Below are 24,645 nucleotides of genomic sequence, written 5' to 3'. Positions count from 1 at the left end.
CCTTAACCATTAGGCCAGAGTACGAATCTAAGACCTTAGCTATTAGGCCAGAGTACGAGTCTAAGACCTTAGATTTTAGGCCAGAATAAGAGTTAAGACCTTAGCTATTAGGCCAGAGTAAGAGTTACGACCTTAGCTATTAGGCCAGAGTAAGAGTTAAGACCTTAACCAGTAGGCCAGAGAACGAGTCTAAGACCTTAGCTATTAGGCCAGAGTACGAGTCTAAGACCTTAGCTATTAGGCCAGAGTAAGAGTTAAGACCTTACCCATTAGGCCAGAGTACGAGTCTAAGACCTTAGCTATCAGGCCAGAGTACGAGTCTAAGACCTTAGCTATTAGGCCAGAGTAAGAGTTAAGACCTTAACCTGTAGGCCAGAGTAAGAGTTAAGACCTTAACCATTAGGCCAGAGTACGAGTCTAAGACCTTAGCTATTAGGCCAGAGTACGAGTTTAAGACCTTAGCTATTTGGCCACAGTCAGAGCTAAGACCTTAACAATTAGGCCAGAGTACGAGTCAAAGACCTTAGCTATTAGGCCAGAGTAAGAGTTAAGACCTTAGCTATTAGGCCAGAGTAAGAGTTAAGACCATTACCATTAGGCTAGAGTACGAATCTAAGACCTTAGCTATTAGGCCAGAGTACGAGTCTAAGACCTTAGCTATTAGGCCAGAGTAAGAGTTAAGACCTTAGCTATTAGGCCAGATTAAGAGTTAAGACCTTAGCTATTAGGCCAGAGTACGAGTCTTAGACCTTAGCTATTAGGCCAGAGTAAGAGTTAAGACCTTAGCTATTAGGCCAGAGTACGAGTCTAAGACCTTAACCATTAGGCCAGAGTACGAGTCTAAGACCTTAGCTATTAGGCCAGAGTAAGAGTTAAGACCTTAGCTATTAGGCCAGAGTAAGAGTTAAGACCTTAACCATTAGGCCAGAGTACGAGTCTAAGACCTTAGCTATTAGGCCAGAGTAAGAGTTAAGACCTTAGCTATTAGGCCACAGTAAGAGTTAAGACCTGAACCATTAGGCCAGAGTACGAGTCTAAGACCTTAGCTATTAGGCCAGAGTGAGAGTTAGGACCTTAACCATTAGGCCAGAGTACGAATCTTAGACCTTAGCTATTATGTCAAATTAAGTGTTAAGACCTTAACCAGTAGACCAGAGTAAGAGTTAAGACCTTAACCTTTAGGCCAGAGTATGAGTCTAAGACCTTAGCTATTAGGCCAGAGTAAGAGTTAATACCTTAACCAGTAGGCCAGAGTACGAGTCTAAGACCTTAGCTATTAGGCCAGAGTACGAGTCTAAGACCTTAGCTATTAGGCCAGAGTAAGAGTTAAGACCTTAACCAGTAGGCCAGAGTACGAGTCTAAGACCTTAGCTATTAGGCCAGAGTAATAGTTAAGACCTTAGCTATTAGGCCAAAGTATGAGTCTAAGACCTTAGCTATTAGGCCAGAGTAAGAGTTAAGACCTTAACCATTAGGCCAGAGTACGAGTCTAAGACCTTAGCTATTAGGCCAGAGTAAGAGTTAAGACCTTAACCAGTAGGCCAGAGTACGAGTCTAAGACCTTAGCTATTAGGCAAGAGTAGGAGTCTAAGACCTTAGCTATTAGACCAGAGTAAGAGTTACGACCTTAACCAGTAGGCCAGAGTACGAGTCTAAGACCTTAGCTATGAGGCCAGACTACGAGTCTAAGACCTTAGCTATTAGGCCAGAGTACGAGTCTAAGACCTTAGCTATTAGGCCAGAATAAGAGTTAAGACCTTAGCTATTAGGCCAGAGAAAGAGTTAAGACCATAACCATTAGGCCAGAGTACGAGTCTAAGACCTTAGCTATTAGGCCAGAGTAAGAGTTAAGACCTTAGATATTAGGCCACAGTAAGTGTTAAGACCTTAACCATTAGGCCAGAGTACGAGTTTAAGACCTTAGCTATTAGGCCAGAGTAAGAGTTAAGACCTTAACCATTAGGCCAGAGTACGAGTCTAAGACCTTAGCTATTAGGTCAGAGTAAGTGTTAAGACCTTACCCAGAAGGCCAGAGTAAGTGTTAAGACCTTAACCATTAGGCCAGAGTAAGAGTCTTAGACCTTAGCTATTAGGCCAGAGTAAGAGTTAAGACCTTAACCATTAGGCCAGAGTACGAGTCTAAGACCTTAGCTATTAGGCCAGAGTAAAAGTCAAGACCTTAGCTATTAGGCCAGAGTAAGAGTTAAGACCTTAGCTATTAAGCCAGAGTAAGAGTTAAGACCTTAACCAGTAGGCCGGAGTACGAGTCTAAGACCTTAGCTATTAGGCCAGAGTAAGAGTTAAGACCTTAATCAGTAGGCCAGAGTAAGCGTTAAGACCTTAACCATTAGGCCAGTGTACGAGTCTAAGACCTTAGCTATTAGGCCAGAGTACGAGTCTAAGACCTTAGCTATTAGGCCAGAGTAAGAGTTAAGACCTTAACCATTAGGCCAGAGTACAAGTCGAAGACCTTAACCATTAGGCCAGAGTATGAGTCTAGGACCTTAGCTATTAGGTCAGAGTAAGTGTTAAGACCTTAACCAGTAGACCAGAGTAAGAGTTAAGACCTTAACCATTAGGCCAGAGTACGAGTCTAATACCTTAGCTATTAGGCCAGAGTAAGAGTTAAGACCTTAACCATTAGTCCAGAGTACGAGTCTAAGACCTTAGCTATTAGGCCAGAGTAAAAGATAAGACCTTAGCTATTAGGCCAGAGTAAGAGTTAAGAGCTTAGCTATTAGGCCAGAGTAAGAGTTAAGACCTTAACCATTAGGCCAGAGTACGAGTCTAAGACCTTAGCTATTAGGCCAGAGTAAGAGTTAAGACCTTAAACATTAGGCCAGAGTACCAGTCTAAGACCTTAGGTATTAGGCCAGAGTAAGGGTTAAGACCTTAACCAGTAGGCCAGAGTAAGAGTTAAGACCTTAACCATTAGGCCAGAGCATGAGTCTAAGACCTTAGCTATTAGGCCAGATTTAGAGTTAAGACCTTAATCATTAGGCCAGAGTACAAGTCTAAGACCTTAGCTATTACGCCAGAGTAAGAGTTAAGACCTTAGCTATTAGGCCAGAGTAAGAGTGAAGACCTTTACCATTAGGCCAGAGTACGAATCTAAGACCTTAGCTATTAGGCCAGAGTTAGAGTTAAGACCTTAGCTATTAGGCCAGAGTAAGAGTTAAGACCTTAGCTATTAGGCCAGAGTACGAGTCTAAGACCTTAGCTATTAGGCCAGAGTAAGAGTTAAGACCTTAGCTATTAGGCCAGAGTACGAGTCTAAGACCTTAACCATTAGGCCAGAGTACGAGTCTAAGACCTTAGCTATTAGGCCAGAGTAAGAGTTAAGACCTTAGCTATTAGGCCAGAGTAAGAGTTAAGACCTTAACCATTAGGCCAGAGTACGAGTCTAAGACCTTAGCTATTAGGCCAGAGTAAGAGTTAAGACCTTAGCTATTAGGCCACAGTAAGAGTTAAGACATGAACCATTAGGCCAGAGTACAAGTCTAAGACCTTAGCTATTAGGTCAGAGTAAGTGTTAAGACCTTAACCAGTAGGCCAGAGTAAGAGTTAAGACCTTAACCATTAGGCCAGAGTAATAGTCTAAGACCTTAGCTATTAGGCCAGAGTAAGAGTTAATACCTTAACCAGTAGGCCAGAGTACAAGTCTAAGACCTTAGCTATTAGGCCAGAGTACGAGTCTAAGACCTTAGCTATTAGGCCAAAATAAGAGTTAAGACCTTAACCAGTAGGCCAGAGTACAAGTCTAAGACCTTAGCTATTAGGCCAGAGTACGAGTCTAAGACCTTAGCTATTAGGCCAGAGTAAGAGTTAAGATCTTAACCAGTAGGCCAGAGTAAGAGTTAAGACCTTAGCTATTAGGCCTGAGTACGAGTCTAAGACCTTAGCTATTAGGCCAGAGTAAGAGTTAAGACCTTAACCATTAGGCCAGAGTACGAATCTAAGACCTTAGCTATTAGGCCAGAGTACGAGTCTAAGACCTTAGATTTTAGGCCAGAATAAGAGTTAAGACCTTAGCTATTAGGCCAGAGTAAGAGTTACGACCTTAGCTATTAGGCCAGAGTAAGAGTTAAGACCTTAACCAGTAGGCCAGAGTACGAGTCTAAGACCTTAGCTATTAGGCCAGAGTACGAGTCTAAGACCTTAGCTATTAGGCCAGAGTAAGAGTTAAGACCTTACCCATTAGGCCAGAGTACGAGTCTAAGACCTTAGCTATCAGGCCAGAGTACGAGTCTAAGACCTTAGCTATTAGGCCAGAGTAAGAGTTAAGACCTTAACCTGTAGGCCAGAGTAAGAGTTAAGACCTTAACCATTAGGCCAGAGTACGAGTCTAAGACCTTAGCTATTAGGCCAGAGTACGAGTTTAAGACCTTAGCTATTTGGCCACAGTCAGAGCTAAGACCTTAACAATTAGGCCAGAGTACGAGTCAAAGACCTTAGCTATTAGGCCAGAGTAAGAGTTAAGACCATAGCTATTAGGCCAGAGTAAGAGTTAAGACCATTACCATTAGGCTAGAGTACGAATCTAAGACCTTAGCTATTAGGCCAGAGTACGAGTCTAAGACCTTAGCTATTAGGCCAGAGTAAGAGTTAAGACCTTAGCTATTAGGCCAGATTAAGAGTTAAGACCTTAGCTATTAGGCCAGAGTACGAGTCTTAGACCTTAGCTATTAGGCCAGAGTAAGAGTTAAGACCTTAGCTATTAGGCCAGAGTACGAGTCTAAGACCTTAACCATTAGGCCAGAGTACGAGTCTAAGACCTTAGCTATTAGGCCAGAGTAAGAGTTAAGACCTTAGCTATTAGGCCAGAGTAAGAGTTAAGACCTTAACCATTAGGCCAGAGTACGAGTCTAAGACCTTAGCTATTAGGCCAGAGTAAGAGTTAAGACCTTAGCTATTAGGCCACAGTAAGAGTTAAGACCTGAACCATTAGGCCAGAGTACGAGTCTAAGACCTTAGCTATTAGGCCAGAGTGAGAGTTAAGACCTTAACCATTAGGCCAGAGTACGAATCTAAGACCTTAGCTATTATGTCAAATTAAGTGTTAAGACCTTAACCAGTAGACCAGAGTAAGAGTTAAGACCTTAACCTTTAGGCCAGAGTATGAGTCTAAGACCTTAGCTATTAGGCCAGAGTAAGAGTTAATACCTTAACCAGTAGGCCAGAGTACGAGTCTAAGACCTTAGCTATTAGGCCAGAGTACGAGTCTAAGACCTTAGCTATTAGGCCAGAGTAAGAGTTAAGACCTTAACCAGTAGGCCAGAGTACGAGTCTGAGACCTTAGCTATTAGGCCAGAGTAATAGTTAAGACCTTAGCTATTAGGCCAAAGTATGAGTCTAAGACCTTAGCTATTAGGCCAGAGTAAGAGTTAAGACCTTAACCATTAGGCCAGAGTACGAGTCTAAGACCTTAGCTATTAGGCCAGAGTAAGAGTTAAGACCTTAACCAGTAGGCCAGAGTACGAGTCTAAGACCTTAGCTATTAGGCAAGAGTAGGAGTCTAAGACCTTAGCTATTAGACCAGAGTAAGAGTTACGACCTTAACCAGTAGGCCAGAGTACGAGTCTAAGACCTTAGCTATGAGGCCAGACTACGAGTCTAAGACCTTAGCTATTAGGCCAGAGTACGAGTCTAAGACCTTAGCTATTAGGCCAGAATAAGAGTTAAGACCTTAGCTATTAGGCCAGAGAAAGAGTTAAGACCATAACCATTAGGCCAGAGTACGAGTCTAAGACCTTAGCTATTAGGCCAGAGTAAGAGTTAAGACCTTAGATATTAGGCCACAGTAAGTGTTAAGACCTTAACCATTAGGCCAGAGTACGAGTTTAAGACCTTAGCTATTAGGCCAGAGTAAGAGTTAAGACCTTAACCATTAGGCCAGAGTACGAGTCTAAGACCTTAGCTATTAGGTCAGAGTAAGTGTTAAGACCTTACCCAGAAGGCCAGAGTAAGTGTTAAGACCTTAACCATTAGGCCAGAGTAAGAGTCTTAGACCTTAGCTATTAGGCCAGAGTAAGAGTTAAGACCTTAACCATTAGGCCAGAGTACGAGTCTAAGACCTTAGCTATTAGGCCAGAGTAAAAGTCAAGACCTTAGCTATTAGGCCAGAGTAAGAGTTAAGACCTTAGCTATTAGGCCAGAGTAAGAGTTAAGACCTTAACCAGTAGGCCGGAGTACGAGTCTAAGACCTTAGCTATTAGGCCAGAGTAAGAGTTAAGACCTTAATCAGTAGGCCAGAGTAAGCGTTAAGACCTTAACCATTAGGCCAGTGTACGAGTCTAAGACCTTAGCTATTAGGCCAGAGTACGAGTCTAAGACCTTAGCTATTAGGCCAGAGTAAGAGTTAAGACCTTAACCATTAGGCCAGAGTACAAGTCGAAGACCTTAGCTATTAGGCCAGAGTAAGAGTTAAGACCTTAGCTATTAGGCCAGAGTAAGAGTTAAGACCTTTACCATTAGGCCAGAGTACGAATCTAAGACCTTAGCTATTAGGCCAGAGTACGAGTCTAAGACCTTAGCTATTAGGCCAGAGTAAGAGTTAAGACCTTAGCTATTAGGCCAGAGTAAGAGTTAAGACCTTAGCTATTAGGCCAGAGTAAGAGTTAAGACCTTAGCTATTAGACCAGAGTACGAGTCTAAGACCTTAACCATTAGGCCAGAGTACGAGTCTTAGACCTTAGCTATTAGGCCAGAGTAAGAGTTAAGACCTTAGCTATTAGGCCAGAGTAAGAGTTAAGACCTTAACCATTAGGCCAGAGTACGAGTCTAAGACCTTAGCTATTAGGCCAGTGTAAGAGTTAAGACCTTAGCTATTAGGCCAGAATAACAGTTAAGACCTTAACCATTAGTCCAGAGTACTAGTCTAAGACCTTAGCTATTAGGCCAGAGTAAGAGTTTAAGATCTTAGCTATTAGGCCACAGTAAAAGTTAAGACCTTAACCATTAGGCCAGAGTATGAGTCTAAGACCTTAGCTATTAGGCCAAAGTAAGAGTTAAGACCTTAACCAGTAGGCCAGAGTAAGAGTTAAGACCTTAACCATTAGGCCAGAGTACGAGTCTAAGACCTTAGCTATTAGGCCAGAGTAAGAGTTAAGACTTTAACCATTAGGCCATAGTACGAGTCTAAGACCTTAGCTATTAGGCCAGAGTAAGAGTTAAGACCTTAGCTATTAGGCCAGAGTAAGAGTTAAGACCTTAACCAGTAGGCCAGAGTACGAGTCTAAGACCTTAGCTATTAGGCCAGAGTAAGAGTTAAGACCTTAACCAGTAGGCCAGAGTAAGAGTTAAGACCTTAACCTGTAGGCCAGAGTAAGAGTTAAGACCTTAACCATTAGGCCAGAGTACAAGTCTAAGATCTTAGCTATTAGGCCAGAGTATGAGTCTAAGACCTTAGCTATTAGGCCAGAGTAAGAGTTAAGACCTTAACCATTAGGCCAGAGTACGAGTCAAAGACCTTAGCTATTAGGCCAGAGTAAGAGTTAAGACCTTAGCTATTAGGCCAGAGTACGAGTCTAAGACCTTAGCTATTAGGCCAGAGTAAGAGTTAAGACCTTAACCATTAGGCCAGAGTACGAGTCTAAGACCTTAGCTATTAGGCCAGAGTAAGAGTTAAGACCTTAACCATTAGGCCAGAGTACCAGTCTAAGACCTTAGGTATTAGGCCAGAGTAAGGGTTAAGACCTTAACCAGTAGGCCAGAGTAAGAGTTAAGACCTTAACCATTAGGCCAGAGCATGAGTCTAAGACCTTAGCTATTAGGCCAGATTTAGAGTTAAGACCTTAATCATTAGGCCAGAGTACAAGTCTAAGACCTTAGCTATTACGCCAGAGTAAGAGTTAAGACCTTAGCTATTAGGCCAGAGTAAGAGTGAAGACCTTTACCATTAGGCCAGAGTACGAATCTAAGACCTTAGCTATTAGGCCAGAGTTAGAGTTAAGACCTTAGCTATTAGGCCAGAGTAAGAGTTAAGACCTTAGCTATTAGGCCAGAGTACGAGTCTAAGACCTTAGCTATTAGGCCAGAGTAAGAGTTAAGACCTTAGCTATTAGGCCAGAGTACGAGTCTAAGACCTTAACCATTAGGCCAGAGTACGAGTCTAAGACCTTAGCTATTAGGCCAGAGTAAGAGTTAAGACCTTAGCTATTAGGCCAGAGTAAGAGTTAAGACCTTAACCATTAGGCCAGAGTACGAGTCTAAGACCTTAGCTATTAGGCCAGAGTAAGAGTTAAGACCTTAGCTATTAGGCCACAGTAAGAGTTAAGACATGAACCATTAGGCCAGAGTACAAGTCTAAGACCTTAGCTATTAGGTCAGAGTAAGTGTTAAGACCTTAACCAGTAGGCCAGAGTAAGAGTTAAGACCTTAACCATTAGGCCAGAGTAATAGTCTAAGACCTTAGCTATTAGGCCAGAGTAAGAGTTAATACCTTAACCAGTAGGCCAGAGTACGAGTCTAAGACCTTAGCTATTAGGCCAGAGTACGAGTCTAAGACCTTAGCTATTAGGCCAAAATAAGAGTTAAGACCTTAACCAGTAGGCCAGAGTACAAGTCTAAGACCTTAGCTATTAGGCCAGAGTACGAGTCTAAGACCTTAGCTATTAGGCCAGAGTAAGAGTTAAGATCTTAACCAGTAGGCCAGAGTAAGAGTTAAGACCTTAGCTATTAGGCCTGAGTACGAGTCTAAGACCTTAGCTATTAGGCCAGAGTAAGAGTTAAGACCTTAACCATTAGGCCAGAGTACGAATCTAAGACCTTAGCTATTAGGCCAGAGTATAAGTCTAAGACCTTAGCTATTAGGCCAGAATAAGAGTTAAGACCTTAACCAGTAGGCCAGAGTAAGAGTTAAGACCTTCGCTATTAGGCCAGAGTACGAGTCTAAGACCTTAGCTATTAGGCCAGAGTAAGAGTTAAGACCTTAGCAATTAGGCCAGAGTAAGAGTTAAGACCTTAGCTATTAGGCCAGAGTACGAGTCTAAGACCTTAGCTCTTAGGCCAGAGTAAGAGTTAAGACCTTAGCTATTATGCCAGAGTAAGAGTTAAGACCTTAGCTATTAGGCCAGAGTACGAGTCTAAGACCTTAACCATTAGGCCAGAGTACGAGTCTAAGACCTTAGCTATTAGGCCAGAGTAAGAGTTAAGACCTTAGCTATTAGGCCAGAGTAAGAGATAAGACCTTAACCATTAGGCCAGAGTACGAGTCTAAGACCTTAGCTATTAGGCCAGTGTAAGAGTTAAGACCTTAGCTATTAGGCCAGAATAAGAGTTAAGACCTTAACCATTAGTCCAGAGTACTAGTCTAAGAACTTAGCTATTAGGCGAGAGTAAGAGTTAAGATCTTAGCTATTAGGCCACAGTAAGAGTTAATACCTTAACCATTAGGCCAGAGTATGAGTCTAAGACCTTAGCTATTAGGCCAGAGTAAGAGTTAAGACCTTAACCAGTAGGCCAGAGTAAGAGTTAAGACCTTTACCATTAGGCCAGAGTACGAATCTAAGACCTTAGCTATTAGGCCAGAGTACGAGTCTAAGACCTTAGCTATTAGGCCAGAGTAAGAGTTAAGACCTTAGCTATTAGGCCAGAGTAAGAGTTAAGACCTTAGCTATTAGGCCAGAGTACGAGTCTAAGACCTTAGCTATTAGGCCAGAGTAAGAGTTAAGACCTTAGCTATTAGGCCAGAGTACGAGTCTAAGACCTTAACCATTAGGCCAGAATACGAGTCTAAGACCTTAGCTATTAGGCCAGAGTAAGAGTTAAGACCTTAGCTATTAGGCCAGAGTAAGAGTTAAGACCTTAACCATTAGGCCAGAGTACGAGTCTAAGACCTTAGCTATTAGGCCAGAGTAAGAGTTAAGACCTTAGCTATTAGGCCACAGTAAGAGTTAAGACCTGAACCATTAGGCCAGAGTACGAGTCTAAGACCTTAGCTATTAGGTCAGAATAAGTGTTAAGACCTTAACCAGTAGACCAGAGTAAGAGTTAGGACCCTGACCATTAGGCCAGAGTACGAGTCTAAGACCTTAGCTATTAGGCCAGAGTAAGAGTTAATACCTTAACCAGTAGGCCAGAGTACGAGTCTAAGACCTTAGCTATTAGGCCAGAGTACGAGTCTAAGACGTTAGCTATTAGGCCAGAGTAAGAGTTAAGACCTTAACCAGTAGGCCAGAGTACAAGTCTAAGACCTTAGCTATTAGGCCAGAGTACAAGTCTAAGACCGTAGCTATTAGGCCAGAGTACGAGTCTAAGACCTTAGCTAATACGCCAGAGTAAAAGTTAAGATCTTAACCAGTAGGCCAGAGTAAGAGTTAAGACCTTAACTATTAGGCCAGAGTACGATTCTAAGACCTTAGCTATTAGGCCAGAGTAAGAGTTAAGACCCTAGCTATTAGGCCAGAGTAAGAGTTAAGAAATTAGCTATTAGGCCAGAGTACGAGTCTAAGACATTAGCTATTAGGCCAGAGTAAGAGTTAAGACCTTAGCTATTATGCCAGAGTAAGAGTTAAGACCTTAGCTATTAGGCCAGAGTACGAGTCTAAGACCTTAACCATTAGGCCAGAGTACGAGTCTAAGACCTCATCTATTAGGCCAGAGTAAGAGTTAAGACCTTAACCATTAGGCCAGAGTACGAGTCTAAGACCTTAGCTATTAGGCCAGAGTAAGAGTTAATACCTTAGCTATTAGGCCACAGTAAGAGTTAAGACCTTAACCATTAGGCCAGAGTATGAGTCTAGGACCTTAGCTATTAGGTCAGAGTAAGTGTTAAGACCTTAACCAGTAGACCAGAGTAAGAGTTAAGACCTTAACCATTAGGCCAGAGTACGAGTCTAATACCTTAGCTATTAGGCCAGAGTAAGAGTTAAGACCTTAACCATTAGTCCAGAGTACGAGTCTAAGACCTTAGCTATTAGGCCAGAGTAAAAGATAAGACCTTAGGTATTAGGCCAGAGTAAGAGTTAAGAGCTTAGCTATTAGGCCAGAGTAAGAGTTAAGACCTTAACCATTAGGCCAGAGTACGAGTCTAAGACCTTAGCTATTAGGCCAGAGTAAGAGTTAAGACCTTAACCATTAGGCCAGAGTACCAGTCTAAGACCTTAGGTATTAGGCCAGAGTAAGGGTTAAGACCTTAACCAGTAGGCCAGAGTAAGAGTTAAGACCTTAACCATTAGGCCAGAGCATGAGTCTAAGACCTTAGCTATTAGGCCAGATTTAGAGTTAAGACCTTAATCATTAGGCCAGAGTACAAGTCTAAGACCTTAGCTATTACGCCAGAGTAAGAGTTAAGACCTTAGCTATTAGGCCAGAGTAAGAGTGAAGACCTTTACCATTAGGCCAGAGTACGAATCTAAGACCTTAGCCATTAGGCCAGAGTTAGAGTTAAGACCTTAGCTATTAGGCCAGAGTAAGAGTTAAGACCTTAGCTATTAGGCCAGAGTACGAGTCTAAGACCTTAGCTATTAGGCCAGAGTAAGAGTTAAGACCTTAGCTATTAGGCCAGAGTACGAGTCTAAGACCTTAACCATTAGGCCAGAGTACGAGTCTAAGACCTTAGCTATTAGGCCAGAGTAAGAGTTAAGACCTTAGCTATTAGGCCAGAGTAAGAGTTAAGACCTTAACCATTAGGCCAGAGTACGAGTCTAAGACCTTAGCTATTAGGCCAGAGTAAGAGTTAAGACCTTAGCTATTAGGCCACAGTAAGAGTTAAGACATGAACCATTAGGCCAGAGTACAAGTCTAAGACCTTAGCTATTAGGTCAGAGTAAGTGTTAAGACCTTAACCAGTAGGCCAGAGTAAGAGTTAAGACCTTAACCATTAGGCCAGAGTAATAGTCTAAGACCTTAGCTATTAGGCCAGAGTAAGAGTTAATACCTTAACCAGTAGGCCAGAGTACGAGTCTAAGACCTTAGCTATTAGGCCAGAGTACGAGTCTAAGACCTTAGCTATTAGGCCAAAATAAGAGTTAAGACCTTAACCAGTAGGCCAGAGTACAAGTCTAAGACCTTAGCTATTAGGCCAGAGTACGAGTCTAAGACCTTAGCTATTAGGCCAGAGTACGAGTCTAAGACCTTAGCTATTAAGCCAGAGTAAGAGTTAAGATCTTAACCAGTAGGCCAGAGTAAGAGTTAAGACCTTAGCTATTAGGCCTGAGTACGAGTCTAAGACCTTAGCTATTAGGCCAGAGAAAGAGTTAAGACCTTAGCTATTAGGGCAGAGTAAGAGTTAAGAAATTAGCTATTAGGCCAGAGTACGAGTCTAACACCTTAGCTATTAGGCCAGAGTAAGAGTTAAGACCTTAGCTATCATGCCAGAGTAAGAGTTAAGACCTTAGCTATTAGGCCAGAGTACGAGTCTAAGACCTTAACCATTAGGCCAGTGTACGAGTCTAAGACCTCATCTATTAGGCCAGAGTAAGAGTTAAGACCTTATCCATTACGCCAGAGTATGATTCTAAGACCTTAGCTATTAGGCCAGAGTAAGAGTTAAGACCTTAGCTATTAGGCCACAGTAAGAGTTAAGACCTTAACCATTAGGCTAGAGTACAAGTCTAAGACCTTAGCTATTAGGCCAGAGTAAGAGTTAAGACCTTAACCATTAGGCCAGAGTATGAGTCTAGGACCTTAGCTATTAGGTCAGAGTAAGTGATAAGACCTTAACCAGTAGACCAGAGTAAGAGTTAAGACCTTAACCATTAGGCCAGAGTACGAGTCTAAGACCTTAGCTATTAGGCCAGAGTAAGAGTTAAGACCTTAACCATTAGGCCAGAGTACGAGGCTAAGACCTTAGCTATTAGGCCAGAGTAAAAGATACGACCTTAGCTATTAGGCCAGAGTTAGAGTTAAGACCTTAACCATTAGGCCATAGTACGAGTCTAAGACCTTAGCTATTAGGCCAGAGTAAGAGTTAAGACCTTAGCTATTAGGCCAGAGTAAGAGTTAAGACCTTAACCAGTAGGTCAGAGTACCAGTCTTAGACCTTAGCTATTAGGCCAGAGTAAGAGTTAAGACCTTAACCAGTAAGCCAGAGTAAGAGTTAAGACCTTAACCTGTAGGCCAGAGTAAGAGTTAAGACCTTAACCATTAGGCCACAGTACGAGTCTAAGATTTTAGCTATTAGACCAGAGTACGAGTCTAAGACCTTAGCTATTAGGCCAGAGTAAGAGTTAAGACCTTAACCATTAGGCCAGAGTATGAGTCAAAGACCTTAGCTATTAGGCCAGAGTAAGAGTTAAGACCTTAGCTATTAGGCCAGAGTATGAGTCTAAGACCTTAGCTATTAGGCCAGAATAAGAGTTAAGACCTTAACCAGTAGGCCAGAGTAAGAGTTAAGACCTTAGCTATTAGGCCAGAGTACGAGTCTAAGACCTTAGCTATTAGGCCAGAGTAAGAGTTAAGACCATAGCTATTAGGCCAGAGTAAGAGTTAAGACCTTAGCTATTAGGCCAGAGTACGAGTCTAAGACCTTAGCTCTTAGGCCAGAGTAAGAGTTAAGACCTTAGCTATTATGCCAGGGTAAGAGTTAAGACCTTAGCTATTAGGCCAGAGTACGAGTCTAAGACCTTAACCATTAGGCCAGAGTACGAGTCTAAGACATTAGCTATTAGGCCAGAGTAAGAGTTAAGACCTTAGCTATTAGGCCAGAGTAAGAGATAAGACCTTAACCATTAGGCCAGAGTACGAGTCTAAGACCTTAGCTATTAGGCCAGTGTAAGAGTTAAGACCTTAGCTATTAGGCCAGAATAAGAGTTAAGACCTTAACCATTAGTCCAGAGTACTAGTCTAAGACCTTAGCTATTAGGCCAGAGTAAGAGTTAAGATCTTAGCTATTAGGCCACAGTAAGAGTTAAGACCTTAACCATTAGGCCAGAGTATGAGTCTAAGACCTTAGCTATTAGGCCAGAGTAAGAGTTAAGACCTTAACCAGTAGGCCAGGGTAAGAGTTAAGACCTTTACCATTAGGCCAGAGTACGAATCTAAGACCTTAGCTATTAGGCCAGAGTACGAGTCTAAGACCTTAGCTATTAGGCCAGAGTAAGAGTTAAGACCTTAGCTATTAGGCCAGAGTAAGAGTTAAGACCTTAGCTATTAAGCCAGAGTACGAGTCTAAGACCTTAGCTATTAGGCCAGAGTAAGAGTTAAGACCTTAGCTATTAGGCCAGAGTACGAGTCTAAGACCTTAACCATTAGGCCAGAATACGAGTCTAAGACCTTAGCTATTAGGCCAGAGTAAGAGTTAAGACCTTAGCTATTAGGCCAGAGTAAGAGTTAAGACCTTAACCATTAGGCCAGAGTACGAGTCTAAGACCTTAGCTATTAGGCCAAAGTAAGAGTTAAGACCTTAACCAGTAGGCCAGAGTAAGAGTTAAGACCTTAACCATTAGGCCAGAGTACGAGTCTAAGACCTTAGCTATTAGGCCAGAGTAAGAGTTAAGACTTTAACCATTAGGCCATAGTACGAGTCTAAGACCGTAGCTATTAGGCCAGAGTAAGAGTTAAGACCTTAGCTATTAGGCCAGAGTAAGAGTTAAGACCTTAACCAGTAGGCCAGAGTACGAGTCTAAGACCTTAGCTATTAGGCCAGAGTAAGAGTTAAGACCTTAACCAGTAGGCCAGAGTAAGAGTTAAGACCTTAACCTGTAGGCCAGAGTAAGAGTTAAGACCTTAACCATTAGGCCAGAGTACGAGTCTAAGATCTTAGCTATTAGGCCAGAGTATGAGTCTAAGACCTTAGCTATTAGGCCAGAGTAAGAGTTAAGACCTTAACCATTAGGCCAGAGTACGAGTCAAAGACCTTAGCTATTAGGCCAGAGTAAGAGTTAAGACCTTAGCTATTAGGCCAGAGTACGAGTCTAAGACCTTAGCTATTAGGCCAGAGTAAGAGTTAAGACCTTAACCATTAGGCCAAAGTACGAGTCTAAGACCTTAGCTATTAGGCCAGAGTAAGAGTTAAGACCTTAACCATTAGGCCAGAGTACCAGTCTAAGACCTTAGTTATTAGGCCAGAGTAAGAGTTAAGACCTTAACCAGTAGGCCAGAGTAAGAGTTAAGACCTTAAACATTAGGCCAGAGCACGAGTCTAAGACCTTAGCTATTAGGCCAGATTAAGAGTTAAGACCTTAATCATTAGGCCAGAGTACGAGTCTAAGACCTTAGCTATTACGCCAGAGTAAGAGTTAAGACCTTAGCTATTAGGCCAGAGTAAGAGTTAAGACCTTTACTATTAGGCCAGAGTATGAATCTAAGACCTTAGCTATTAGGCCAGAGTACGAGTCTAAGACCTTAGCTATTAGGCCAGAGTAAGAGTTAAGACCTTAGCTATTAGGCCAGAGTAAGAGTTAAGACCTTAGCTATTAGGCCAGAGTACGAGTCTAAGACCTTAGCTATTAGGCCAGAGTAAGAGTTAAGACCTTAGCTATTAGGCCAGAGTACGAGTCTAAGACCTTAACCATTAGGCCAGAGTACGAGTCTAAGACCTTAGCTATTAGGCCGGAGTAAGAGTTAAGACCTTAGCTATTAGGCCAGAGTAAGAGTTAAGACCTTAACCATTAGGCCAGAGTACGAGTCTAAGACCTTAGCTATTAGGCCAGAGTAAGAGTTAAGACCTTAGCTATTAGGCCACAGTAAGAGTTAAGACATGAACCATTAGGCCAGAGTACGAGTCTAAGACCTTAGCTATTAGGTCAGAGTAAGTGTTAAGACCTTAACCAGTAGGCCAGAGTAAGAGTTAAGACCTTAACCATTAGGCCAGAGTAAGAGTCTAAGACCTTAGCTATTAGGCCAGAGTAAGAGTTAATACCTTAACCAGTAGGCCAGAGTATGAGTCTAAGACCTTAGCTATTAGGCCAGAGTACGAGTCTAAGACATTAGCTATTAGGCCAAAATAAGAGTTAAGACCTTAACCAGTAGGCCAGAGTACAAGTCTAAGACCTTAGCTATTAGGCCAGAGTACGAGTCTAAGACCTTAGCTATTAGGCCAGAGTACGAGTCTAAGACCTTAGCTATTAAGCCAGAGTAAGAGTTAAGATCTTAACCAGTAGGCCAGAGTAAGAGTTAAGACCTTAGCTATTAGGCCTGAGTACGAGTCTAAGACCTTAGCTATTAGGCCAGAGTAAGAGTTAAGACCTTAGCTATTAGGGCAGAGTAAGAGTTAAGAAATTAGCTATTAGGCCAGAGTACGAGTCTAAGACCTTAGCTATTAGGCCAGAGTAAGAGTTAAGACCTTAGCTATCATGCCAGAGTAAGAGTTAAGACCTTAGCTATTAGGCCAGAGTACAAGTCTAAGACCTTAACCATTAGGCCAGTGTACGAGTCTAAGACCTCATCTATTAGGCCAGAGTAAGAGTTAAGACCTTATCCATTAGGCCAGAGTATGATTCTAAGACCTTAGCTATTAGGCCAGAGTAAGAGTTAAGACCTTAGCTATTAGGCCACAGTAAGAGTTAAGACCTTAACCATTAGGCTAGAGTACAAGTCTAAGACCTTAGCTATTAGGCCAGAGTAAGAGTTAAGACCTTAACCATTAGGCCAGAGTACGAGTCTAGGACCTTAGCTATTAGGTCAGAGTAAGTGATAAGACCTTAACCAGTAGACCAGAGTAAGAGTTAAGACCTTAACCATTAGGCCAGAGTACGAGTCTAAGACCTTAGCTATTAGGCCAGAGTAAGAGTTAAGACCTTAACCATTAGGCCAGAGTACGAGGCTAAGACCTTAGCTATTAGGCCAGAGTAAAAGATACGACCTTAGCTATTAGGCCAGAGTTAGAGTTAAGACCTTAACCATTAGGCCATAGTACGAGTCTAAGACCTTAGCTATTAGGCCAGAGTAAGAGTTAAGACCTTAGCTATTAGGCCAGAGTAAGAGTTAAGACCTTAACCAGTAGGTCATAGTACGAGTCTTAGACCTTAGCTATTAGGCCAGAGTAAGAGTTAAGACCTTAACCAGTAGGCCAGAGTAAGAGTTAAGACCTTAACCTGTAGGCCAGAGTAAGAGTTAAGACCTTAACCATTAGGCCAGAGTACGAGTCTAAGATTTTAGCTATTAGACCAGAGTACGAGTCTAAGACCTTAGCTATTAGGCCAGAGTAAGAGTTAAGACCTTAACCATTAGGCCAGAGTATGAGTCAAAGACCTTAGCTATTAGGCCAGAGTAAGAGTTAAGACCTTAGCTATTAGGCCAGAGTATAAGTCTAAGACCTTAGCTATTAGGCCAGAATAAGAGTTAAGACCTTAACCAGTAGGCCAGAGTAAGAGTTAAGACCTTCGCTATTAGGCCAGAGTACGAGTCTAAGACCTTAGCTATTAGGCCAGAGTAAGAGTTAAGACCTTAGCTATTAGGCCAGAGTAAGAGTTAAGACCTTAGCTATTAGGCCAGAGTACGAGTCTAAGACCTTAGCTCTTAGGCCAGAGTAAGAGTTAAGACCTTAGCTATTATGCCAGAGTAAGAGTTAAGACCTTAGCTATTAGGCCAGAGTACGAGTCTAAGACCTTAACCATTAGGCCAGAGTACGAGTCTAAGACCTTAGCTATTAGGCCAGAGTAAGAGTTAAGACCTTAGCTATTAGGCCAGAGTAAGAGATAAGACCTTAACCATTAGGCCAGAGTACGAGTCTAAGACCTTAGCTATTAGGCCAGTGTAAGAGTTAAGACCTTAGCTATTAGGCCAGAATAAGAGTTAAGACCTTAACCATTAGTCCAGAGTACTAGTCTAAGACCTTAGCTATTAGGCGAGAGTAAGAGTTAAGATCTTAGCTATTAGGCCACAGTAAGAGTTAATACCTTAACCATTAGGCCAGAGTATGAGTCTAAGACCTTAGCTATTAGGCCAGAGTAAGAGTTAAGACCTTAACCAGTAGGCCAGAGTAAGAGTTAAGACCTTTACCATTAGGCCAGAGTACGAATCTAAGACCTTAGCTATTAGGCCAGAGTACGAGTCTAAGACCTTAGCTATTAGGCCAGAGTAAGAGTTAAGACCTTAGCTATTAGGCCAGAGTAAGAGTTAAGACCTTAGCTATTAGGCCAGAGTACGAGTCTAAGACCTTAGCTATTAGGCCAGAGTAAGAGTTAAGACCTTAGCTATTAGGCCAGAGTACGAGTCTAAGACCTTAACCATTAGGCCAGAATACGAGTCTAAGACCTTAGCTATTAGGCCAGAGTAAGAGTTAAGACCTTAGCTATTAGGCCAGAGTAAGAGTTAAGACCTTAACCATTAGGCCAGAGTACGAGTCTAAGACCTTAGCTATTAGGCCAGAGTAAGAGTTAAGACCTTAGCTATTAGGCCACAGTAAGAGTTAAGACCTGAACCATTAGGCCAGAGTACGAGTCTAAGACCTTAGCTATTAGGTCAGAATAAGTGTTAAGACCTTAACCAGTAGACCAGAGTAAGAGTTAGGACCCTGACCATTAGGCCAGAGTACGAGTCTAAGACCTTAGCTATTAGGCCAGAGTAAGAGTTAATACCTTAACCAGTAGGCCAGAGTACGAGTCTAAGACCTTAGCTATTAGGCCAGAGTACGAGTCTAAGACGTTAGCTATTAGGCCAGAGTAAGAGTTAAGACCTTAACCAGTAGGCCAGAGTACAAGTCTAAGACCTTAGCTATTAGGCCAGAGTACAAGTCTAAGACCGTAGCTATTAGGCCAGAGTACGAGTCTAAGACCTTAGCTAATACGCCAGAGTAAGAGTTAAGATCTTAACCAGTAGGCCAGAGTAAGAGTTAAGACCTTAACTATTAGGCCAGAGTACGATTCTAAGACCTTAGCTATTAGGCCAGAGTAAGAGTTAAGACCCTAGCTATTAGGCCAGAGTAAGAGTTAAGAAATTAGCTATTAGGCCAGAGTACGAGTCTAAGACCTTAGCTATTAGGCCAGAGTAAGAGTTAAGACCTTAGCTATTATGCCAGAGTAAGAGTTAAGACCTTAGCTATTAGGCCAGAGTACGAGTCTAAGACCTTAACCATTAGGCCAGAGTACGAGTCTAAGACCTCATCTATTAGGCCAGAGTAAGAGTTAAGACCTTAACCATTAGGCCAGAGTACGAGTCTAAGACCTTAGCTATTAGGCCAGAGTAAGAGTTAATACCTTAGCTATTAGGCCACAGTAAGAGTTAAGACCTTAACCATTAGGCCAGAGTATGAGTCTAGGACCTTAGCTATTAGGTCAGAGTAAGTGTTAAGACCTTAACCAGTAGACCAGAGTAAGAGTTAAGACCTTAACCATTAGGCCAGAGTACGAGTCTAATACCTTAGCTATTAGGCCAGAGTAAGAGTTAAGACCTTAACCATTAGTCCAGAGTATGAGTCTAAGACCTTAGCTATTAGGCCAGAGTAAAAGATAAGACCTTAGGTATTAGGCCAGAGTAAGAGTTAAGAGCTTAGCTATTAGGCCAGAGTAAGAGTTAAGACCTTAACCATTAGGCCAGAGTACGAGTCTAAGACCTTAGCTATTAGGCCAGAGTAAGAGTTAAGACCTTAACCATTAGGCCAGAGTACCAGTCTAAGACCTTAGGTATTAGGCCAGAGTAAGGGTTAAGACCTTAACCAGTAGGCCAGAGTAAGAGTTAAGACCTTAACCATTAGGCCAGAGCATGAGTCTAAGACCTTAGCTATTAGGCCAGATTTAGAGTTAAGACCTTAATCATTAGGCCAGAGTACAAGTCTAAGACCTTAGCTATTACGCCAGAGTAAGAGTTAAGACCTTAGCTATTAGGCCAGAGTAAGAGTGAAGACCTTTACCATTAGGCCAGAGTACGAATCTAAGACCTTAGCTATTAGGCCAGAGTTAGAGTTAAGACCTTAGCTATTAGGCCAGAGTAAGAGTTAAGACCTTAGCTATTAGGCCAGAGTACGAGTCTAAGACCTTAGCTATTAGGCCAGAGTAAGAGTTAAGACCTTAGCTATTAGGCCAGAGTACGAGTCTAAGACCTTAACCATTAGGCCAGAGTACGAGTCTAAGACCTTAGCTATTAGGCCAGAGTAAGAGTTAAGACCTTAGCTATTAGGCCAGAGTAAGAGTTAAGACCTTAACCATTAGGCCAGAGTACGAGTCTAAGACCTTAGCTATTAGGCCAGAGTAAGAGTTAAGACCTTAGCTATTAGGCCACAGTAAGAGTTAAGACATGAACCATTAGGCCAGAGTACAAGTCTAAGACCTTAGCTATTAGGTCAGAGTAAGTGTTAAGACCTTAACCAGTAGGCCAGAGTAAGAGTTAAGACCTTAACCATTAGGCCAGAGTAATAGTCTAAGACCTTAGCTATTAGGCCAGAGTAAGAGTTAATACCTTAACCAGTAGGCCAGAGTACGAGTCTAAGACCTTAGCTATTAGGCCAGAGTACGAGTCTAAGACCTTAGCTTTTAGGCCAAAATAAGAGTTAAGACCTTAACCAGTAGGCCAGAGTACAAGTCTAAGACCTTAGCTATTAGGCCAGAGTACGAGTCTAAGACCTTAGCTATTAGGCCAGAGTAAGAGTTAAGATCTTAACCAGTAGGCCAGAGTAAGAGTTAAGACCTTAGCTATTAGGCCTGAGTACGAGTCTAAGACCTTAGCTATTAGGCCAGAGTAAGAGTTAAGACCTTAACCATTAGGCCAGAGTACGAATCTAAGACCTTAGCTATTAGGCCAGAGTACGAGTCTAAGACCTTAGATTTTAGGCCAGAATAAGAGTTAAGACCTTAGCTATTAGGCCAGAGTAAGAGTTACGACCTTAGCTATTAGGCCAGAGTAAGAGTTAAGACCTTAACCAGTAGGCCAGAGTACGAGTCTAAGACCTTAGTGTGAGAAGTTGGCCTGGCATATGCTGTTCCTAGTTATAGGGACACCTTGCACCAGTCCAATTCGACTCTTATTGATGATAGGTTTAAGACAACCTTTAAAGAAAGCTATCCTAGTGGTAGCTGTGGAGAGCAGCCTTCAGGCTAAGTCTTGAAGGAGTGTTAAGCTTATTGTTTTACCATAATAACCTCTTGAATAACCAAATGAAAGAGTAGCCCACACAGGTATATATATAAAATATATGTATTTATTCTAGACAGAATCCCACAGTCACTTTATGTGACTAGTGGCAAAGTTACACTTCAAACAAGCATTTATAAACACAATAAATAGCACAGAAATCAATGGGCCCCAGGGGGGGACCAAACCATATACTAAAATAGTGGTATAAGAACCACGACAATTCTACAGGCAATGCCTAGGGCATTCAGGATCGCTTGCCCCTTCAGAATCCACCCACAGTTAAGAGGAAGGGGACCCACGGGAGACGCGTGCAGTGCAAAGAGCTGCTATCGGGATCGCAATGTTAGCCTATGGAGAATGTCGCGGTTGAATATTTAAAGATTAAAGACACTTCTAGCAGTAGTACAGAGTTAAGGCTTGAGACATAAGGCTTTGGAGAGCCCACCACCACGGGAGTACCGAAGTACCACTGTTACCTGCCCTATGGAAGCCGGGTGCATAGGTCGATTCTGGTGTCGGGTCACGGGCTGATTTTCAATGGAAAAGTAGTCCAAACTGCTGCTAGCTGAAAGCGTCGAAGAAGTCGTGAAGGTCTAAGATGTAGAAAATGTTGAGAAGAACCTGAAAGCAGAGGGGACAGAGTCTGGGTCACGGCACAGTGACCAGGGGGCTCACAGCAAGGAGCCCTTCGATGTCGGGTGCTTCAGGTGAGGAAGATGCAGCTTGGCTCTGCAGTCACGGGCTCCGGGAGGCTTCAAGGAAGGCCAGCTTCTGGAGGGCGACTGTCTCACGTCGGATGAGGGTAGCTACGGTGTCAGTGTCCCGATTGGATCCACTAAGCCTTGGCAACCGCAACCCACGCAAGATAAACAAAGCAGCTGCTGGTGCAGACCCACGAGGTCTGAGGGTGCTCTCCTTTGGAGGGAGCGCAGAGCAGGCCTGAAGCAATCAGGGGAACTCTTGGATGTGAAGATTGTCCTCCGCCAGGGCCCACAAGTTGAGAGACAAGGGATCGCGGAAGGCAGCAAAATGGAGTGCGTAAAAGGGCTCCCACGGGCCACCGGAGCGGGCTAGGGAGCTGAGATTTGGCACGGATGCTGCAACCGGGTATCTTGTAGTCTTTTAGGTGCCTGCCAAGCAGGGGGATAACTCCTTTATCCCAAGGGAGATTTCTTCAGTAAGCTGGGCAGCAGCTCGTCGAAGGTCAGTTCTGTGAAGTTCTGGATTAATCTGAGGCTCTGGGGCCACGTTATTCCCATATATCCCCAAGATTAGGGGATGGTCCCAAATAGAGCCTACCAATCAGAGTAGAGGCGGGAAAGGGTGGCTACACCCACTCCCCTTTGTGTGTTTCCCGCCTGGGCGAGGGGCAGGATGTCCCTGAACCGGTTCCAGGCGGTGTATGCAGAATTGGGGCTCTGCAGCTGCCTACGTGCAACTCTGAAAGGACATTTGGTGCACCCACCCTGTTCCAATCCACATATCCTGTCTGGGGAGGTGCTGGCACCTCCCTGCCACAGGAGCCCTATTGTCCAGATGGCGAGACTGGGGTTTTCCCCAGCAACAGCCAGCCAGAGTCGTGTAGGTGGCGGACAGTAGCCATTTTGTGGTACATGTGCACTTTTAAATTGGTGTCTAAATTCTACCGCTTTTCCCATATCGCCCTTCTAGCAAGGGGGAATCGTACCCTCATGCCCATGGCTGGACTGGGGGTATGATTCCTTCATGTTTGACACCAAACACGATATGGTTCTGTGTAGCCATTCTCAAGTTATCGCGATGACGCGATTTACTTATAATGCGGTTAAGAGTATATGGTATGGCTACACTACAAACAACCCAGTAACGATTTTACAAAGGTTGCAGAGAGGCCCTACTCACGTAGGGGTCCCCCCTCACACATACCTCAGCACCCAGCCCTGTAGGATTACCAGGGCCTGCCATAGGGGTGACCTATGAGAGTATATGTGTTGTAATGGTGTGGGATATAGGGTACCTACATCCCTGTAAGGGGTGCTAGCACCACCTTACCCAGACTACAGTAGTGGTCTGGTGGTGTCAGTTTGTATGGCTGTCCCAGGGTGGCACAATAAGTGCTGCAGCCCTGGTAGGCCTACTGAGGGGCCCATGCCCTGGGTACCTAGGGTACCATCTACAAGGGACTGGCAGGGCACCCTCAGCATCCAATTGGTTGGTACCTAGGGTACTCACAAGGTTTAACAGAGGAAGCAGATAGGCTGGGGTCCTGGATAGCAGGGCCACAGCCTGGCTAAAGTCATAAAAACAGTCAAAACATCAGCAAAAAGTTGGGGGCAACTATGCAGTCGATGCCACTCTCCTACATAACCCCCCCCCCCCCCCAAACGCAGGGACATTAAACTAACCTTGACCAGTTGAGTCTTCATGTTCTAAGTGGAAATATCTGGAGAGGCCATCTGCATTGGCATGGTTGCTCCCAGGTCTATGTTTCACTGTATAGTCCATCCCCTGTAGGGAAATGGACCACCTGAGTAGTTTGGGGTTTTCACCCTTCATCTGTTTTAGCCATAGGAGGGGCTTATGATCTGTCTGAACAATGAAGTGAGTGCCAAACAGGTATGGCCTCAGCTTCTTCAGGGCCCAGACCACAGCAAAGGCCTCCCTCTCTATGGCTGACCAACGTTTCTCTCTGGGGGTCAACCTTCTGCTAATAAAAGCTACTGGTTGATCCTGGCCCTCCTCATTCAGTTGTGATAACACAGCACCTACCCCCACCTCTGGAGCATCAGTTTGAACTATGAATTCTTTGGAGTAGTTGGGGCTTTGGAGCACTGGAGCAGAGCACATTGCCTGTTTAAGGTCATCAAAAGCTTTCTGACAGCTGACAGTCCACTGAACCTTTTTGGGCATCCTCTTGGAGGTGAGATCATTCAAGGGGGTCACTATGGATCCATATCCTTTCACAAATCTCCTATAATAACCAGTCAGGCCCAAGAAAGCTCGAACCGGAGTCTGGGTGGTTGGAGCAACCCAGTCCATGATGGTCTGGATTTTGCTCTGTAATGGCTGAACCTGGCCTCCACCTACGAGGTGTCCCAGGTATACAACCTGACTCTGCCCTATCTGGCACTTAGTAGCCTTGATAGTGAGCCCAGCCTTCTGCAGGGCTTCTAAAACTTTCCTCAGGTGGATCAGGTGATCTTCCCAGGTGGAGCTAAAGACAACAATATCATCTAGATATGCTGCACTAAAGTCTTCCAGGCCTGAGAGGACTTGGTTCACCAACCTTTGAAAAGTGGCAGGTGCATTTTCCAAACCAAAGGGCATCACAATAAATTGATAATGCCCACTAGGGTTAGAAAATGCTGTTTTGGCTTTTGCAGACTCAGCTAACCTTATCTGCCAGTAGCCAGCTGTCAGATCAAATGTGCTCAGATATTTGGCTGAGGCCAACCGATCTATGAGCTTATCTGCTCTGGGAATTGGATGAGCATCAGTCTTAGTGACTGCATTGAGTCCCCTGTAGTCTACACAGAACCTCATCTCTCTCTTACCACCCTGGGTGTGAGGTTTTGGTACTAGGACTACTGGGCTAGCCCAAGGGCTATCTGAGGGCTCAATCACTCCCAACTCCAACATCTTTTGGACTTCAGTCAGTATGCAGTCCCTGACATGATCAGGTTGCCTGTAGATTTTATTCTTGACAGGCAGACT

This window comes from Triturus cristatus, chromosome 10 (genome assembly GCF_964204655.1).
Source record: "Triturus cristatus chromosome 10, aTriCri1.1, whole genome shotgun sequence".
In the NCBI taxonomy this organism is placed as follows: Eukaryota; Metazoa; Chordata; class Amphibia; order Caudata; family Salamandridae; genus Triturus; species Triturus cristatus.
This window is presented reverse-complemented; position numbering follows the sequence as displayed.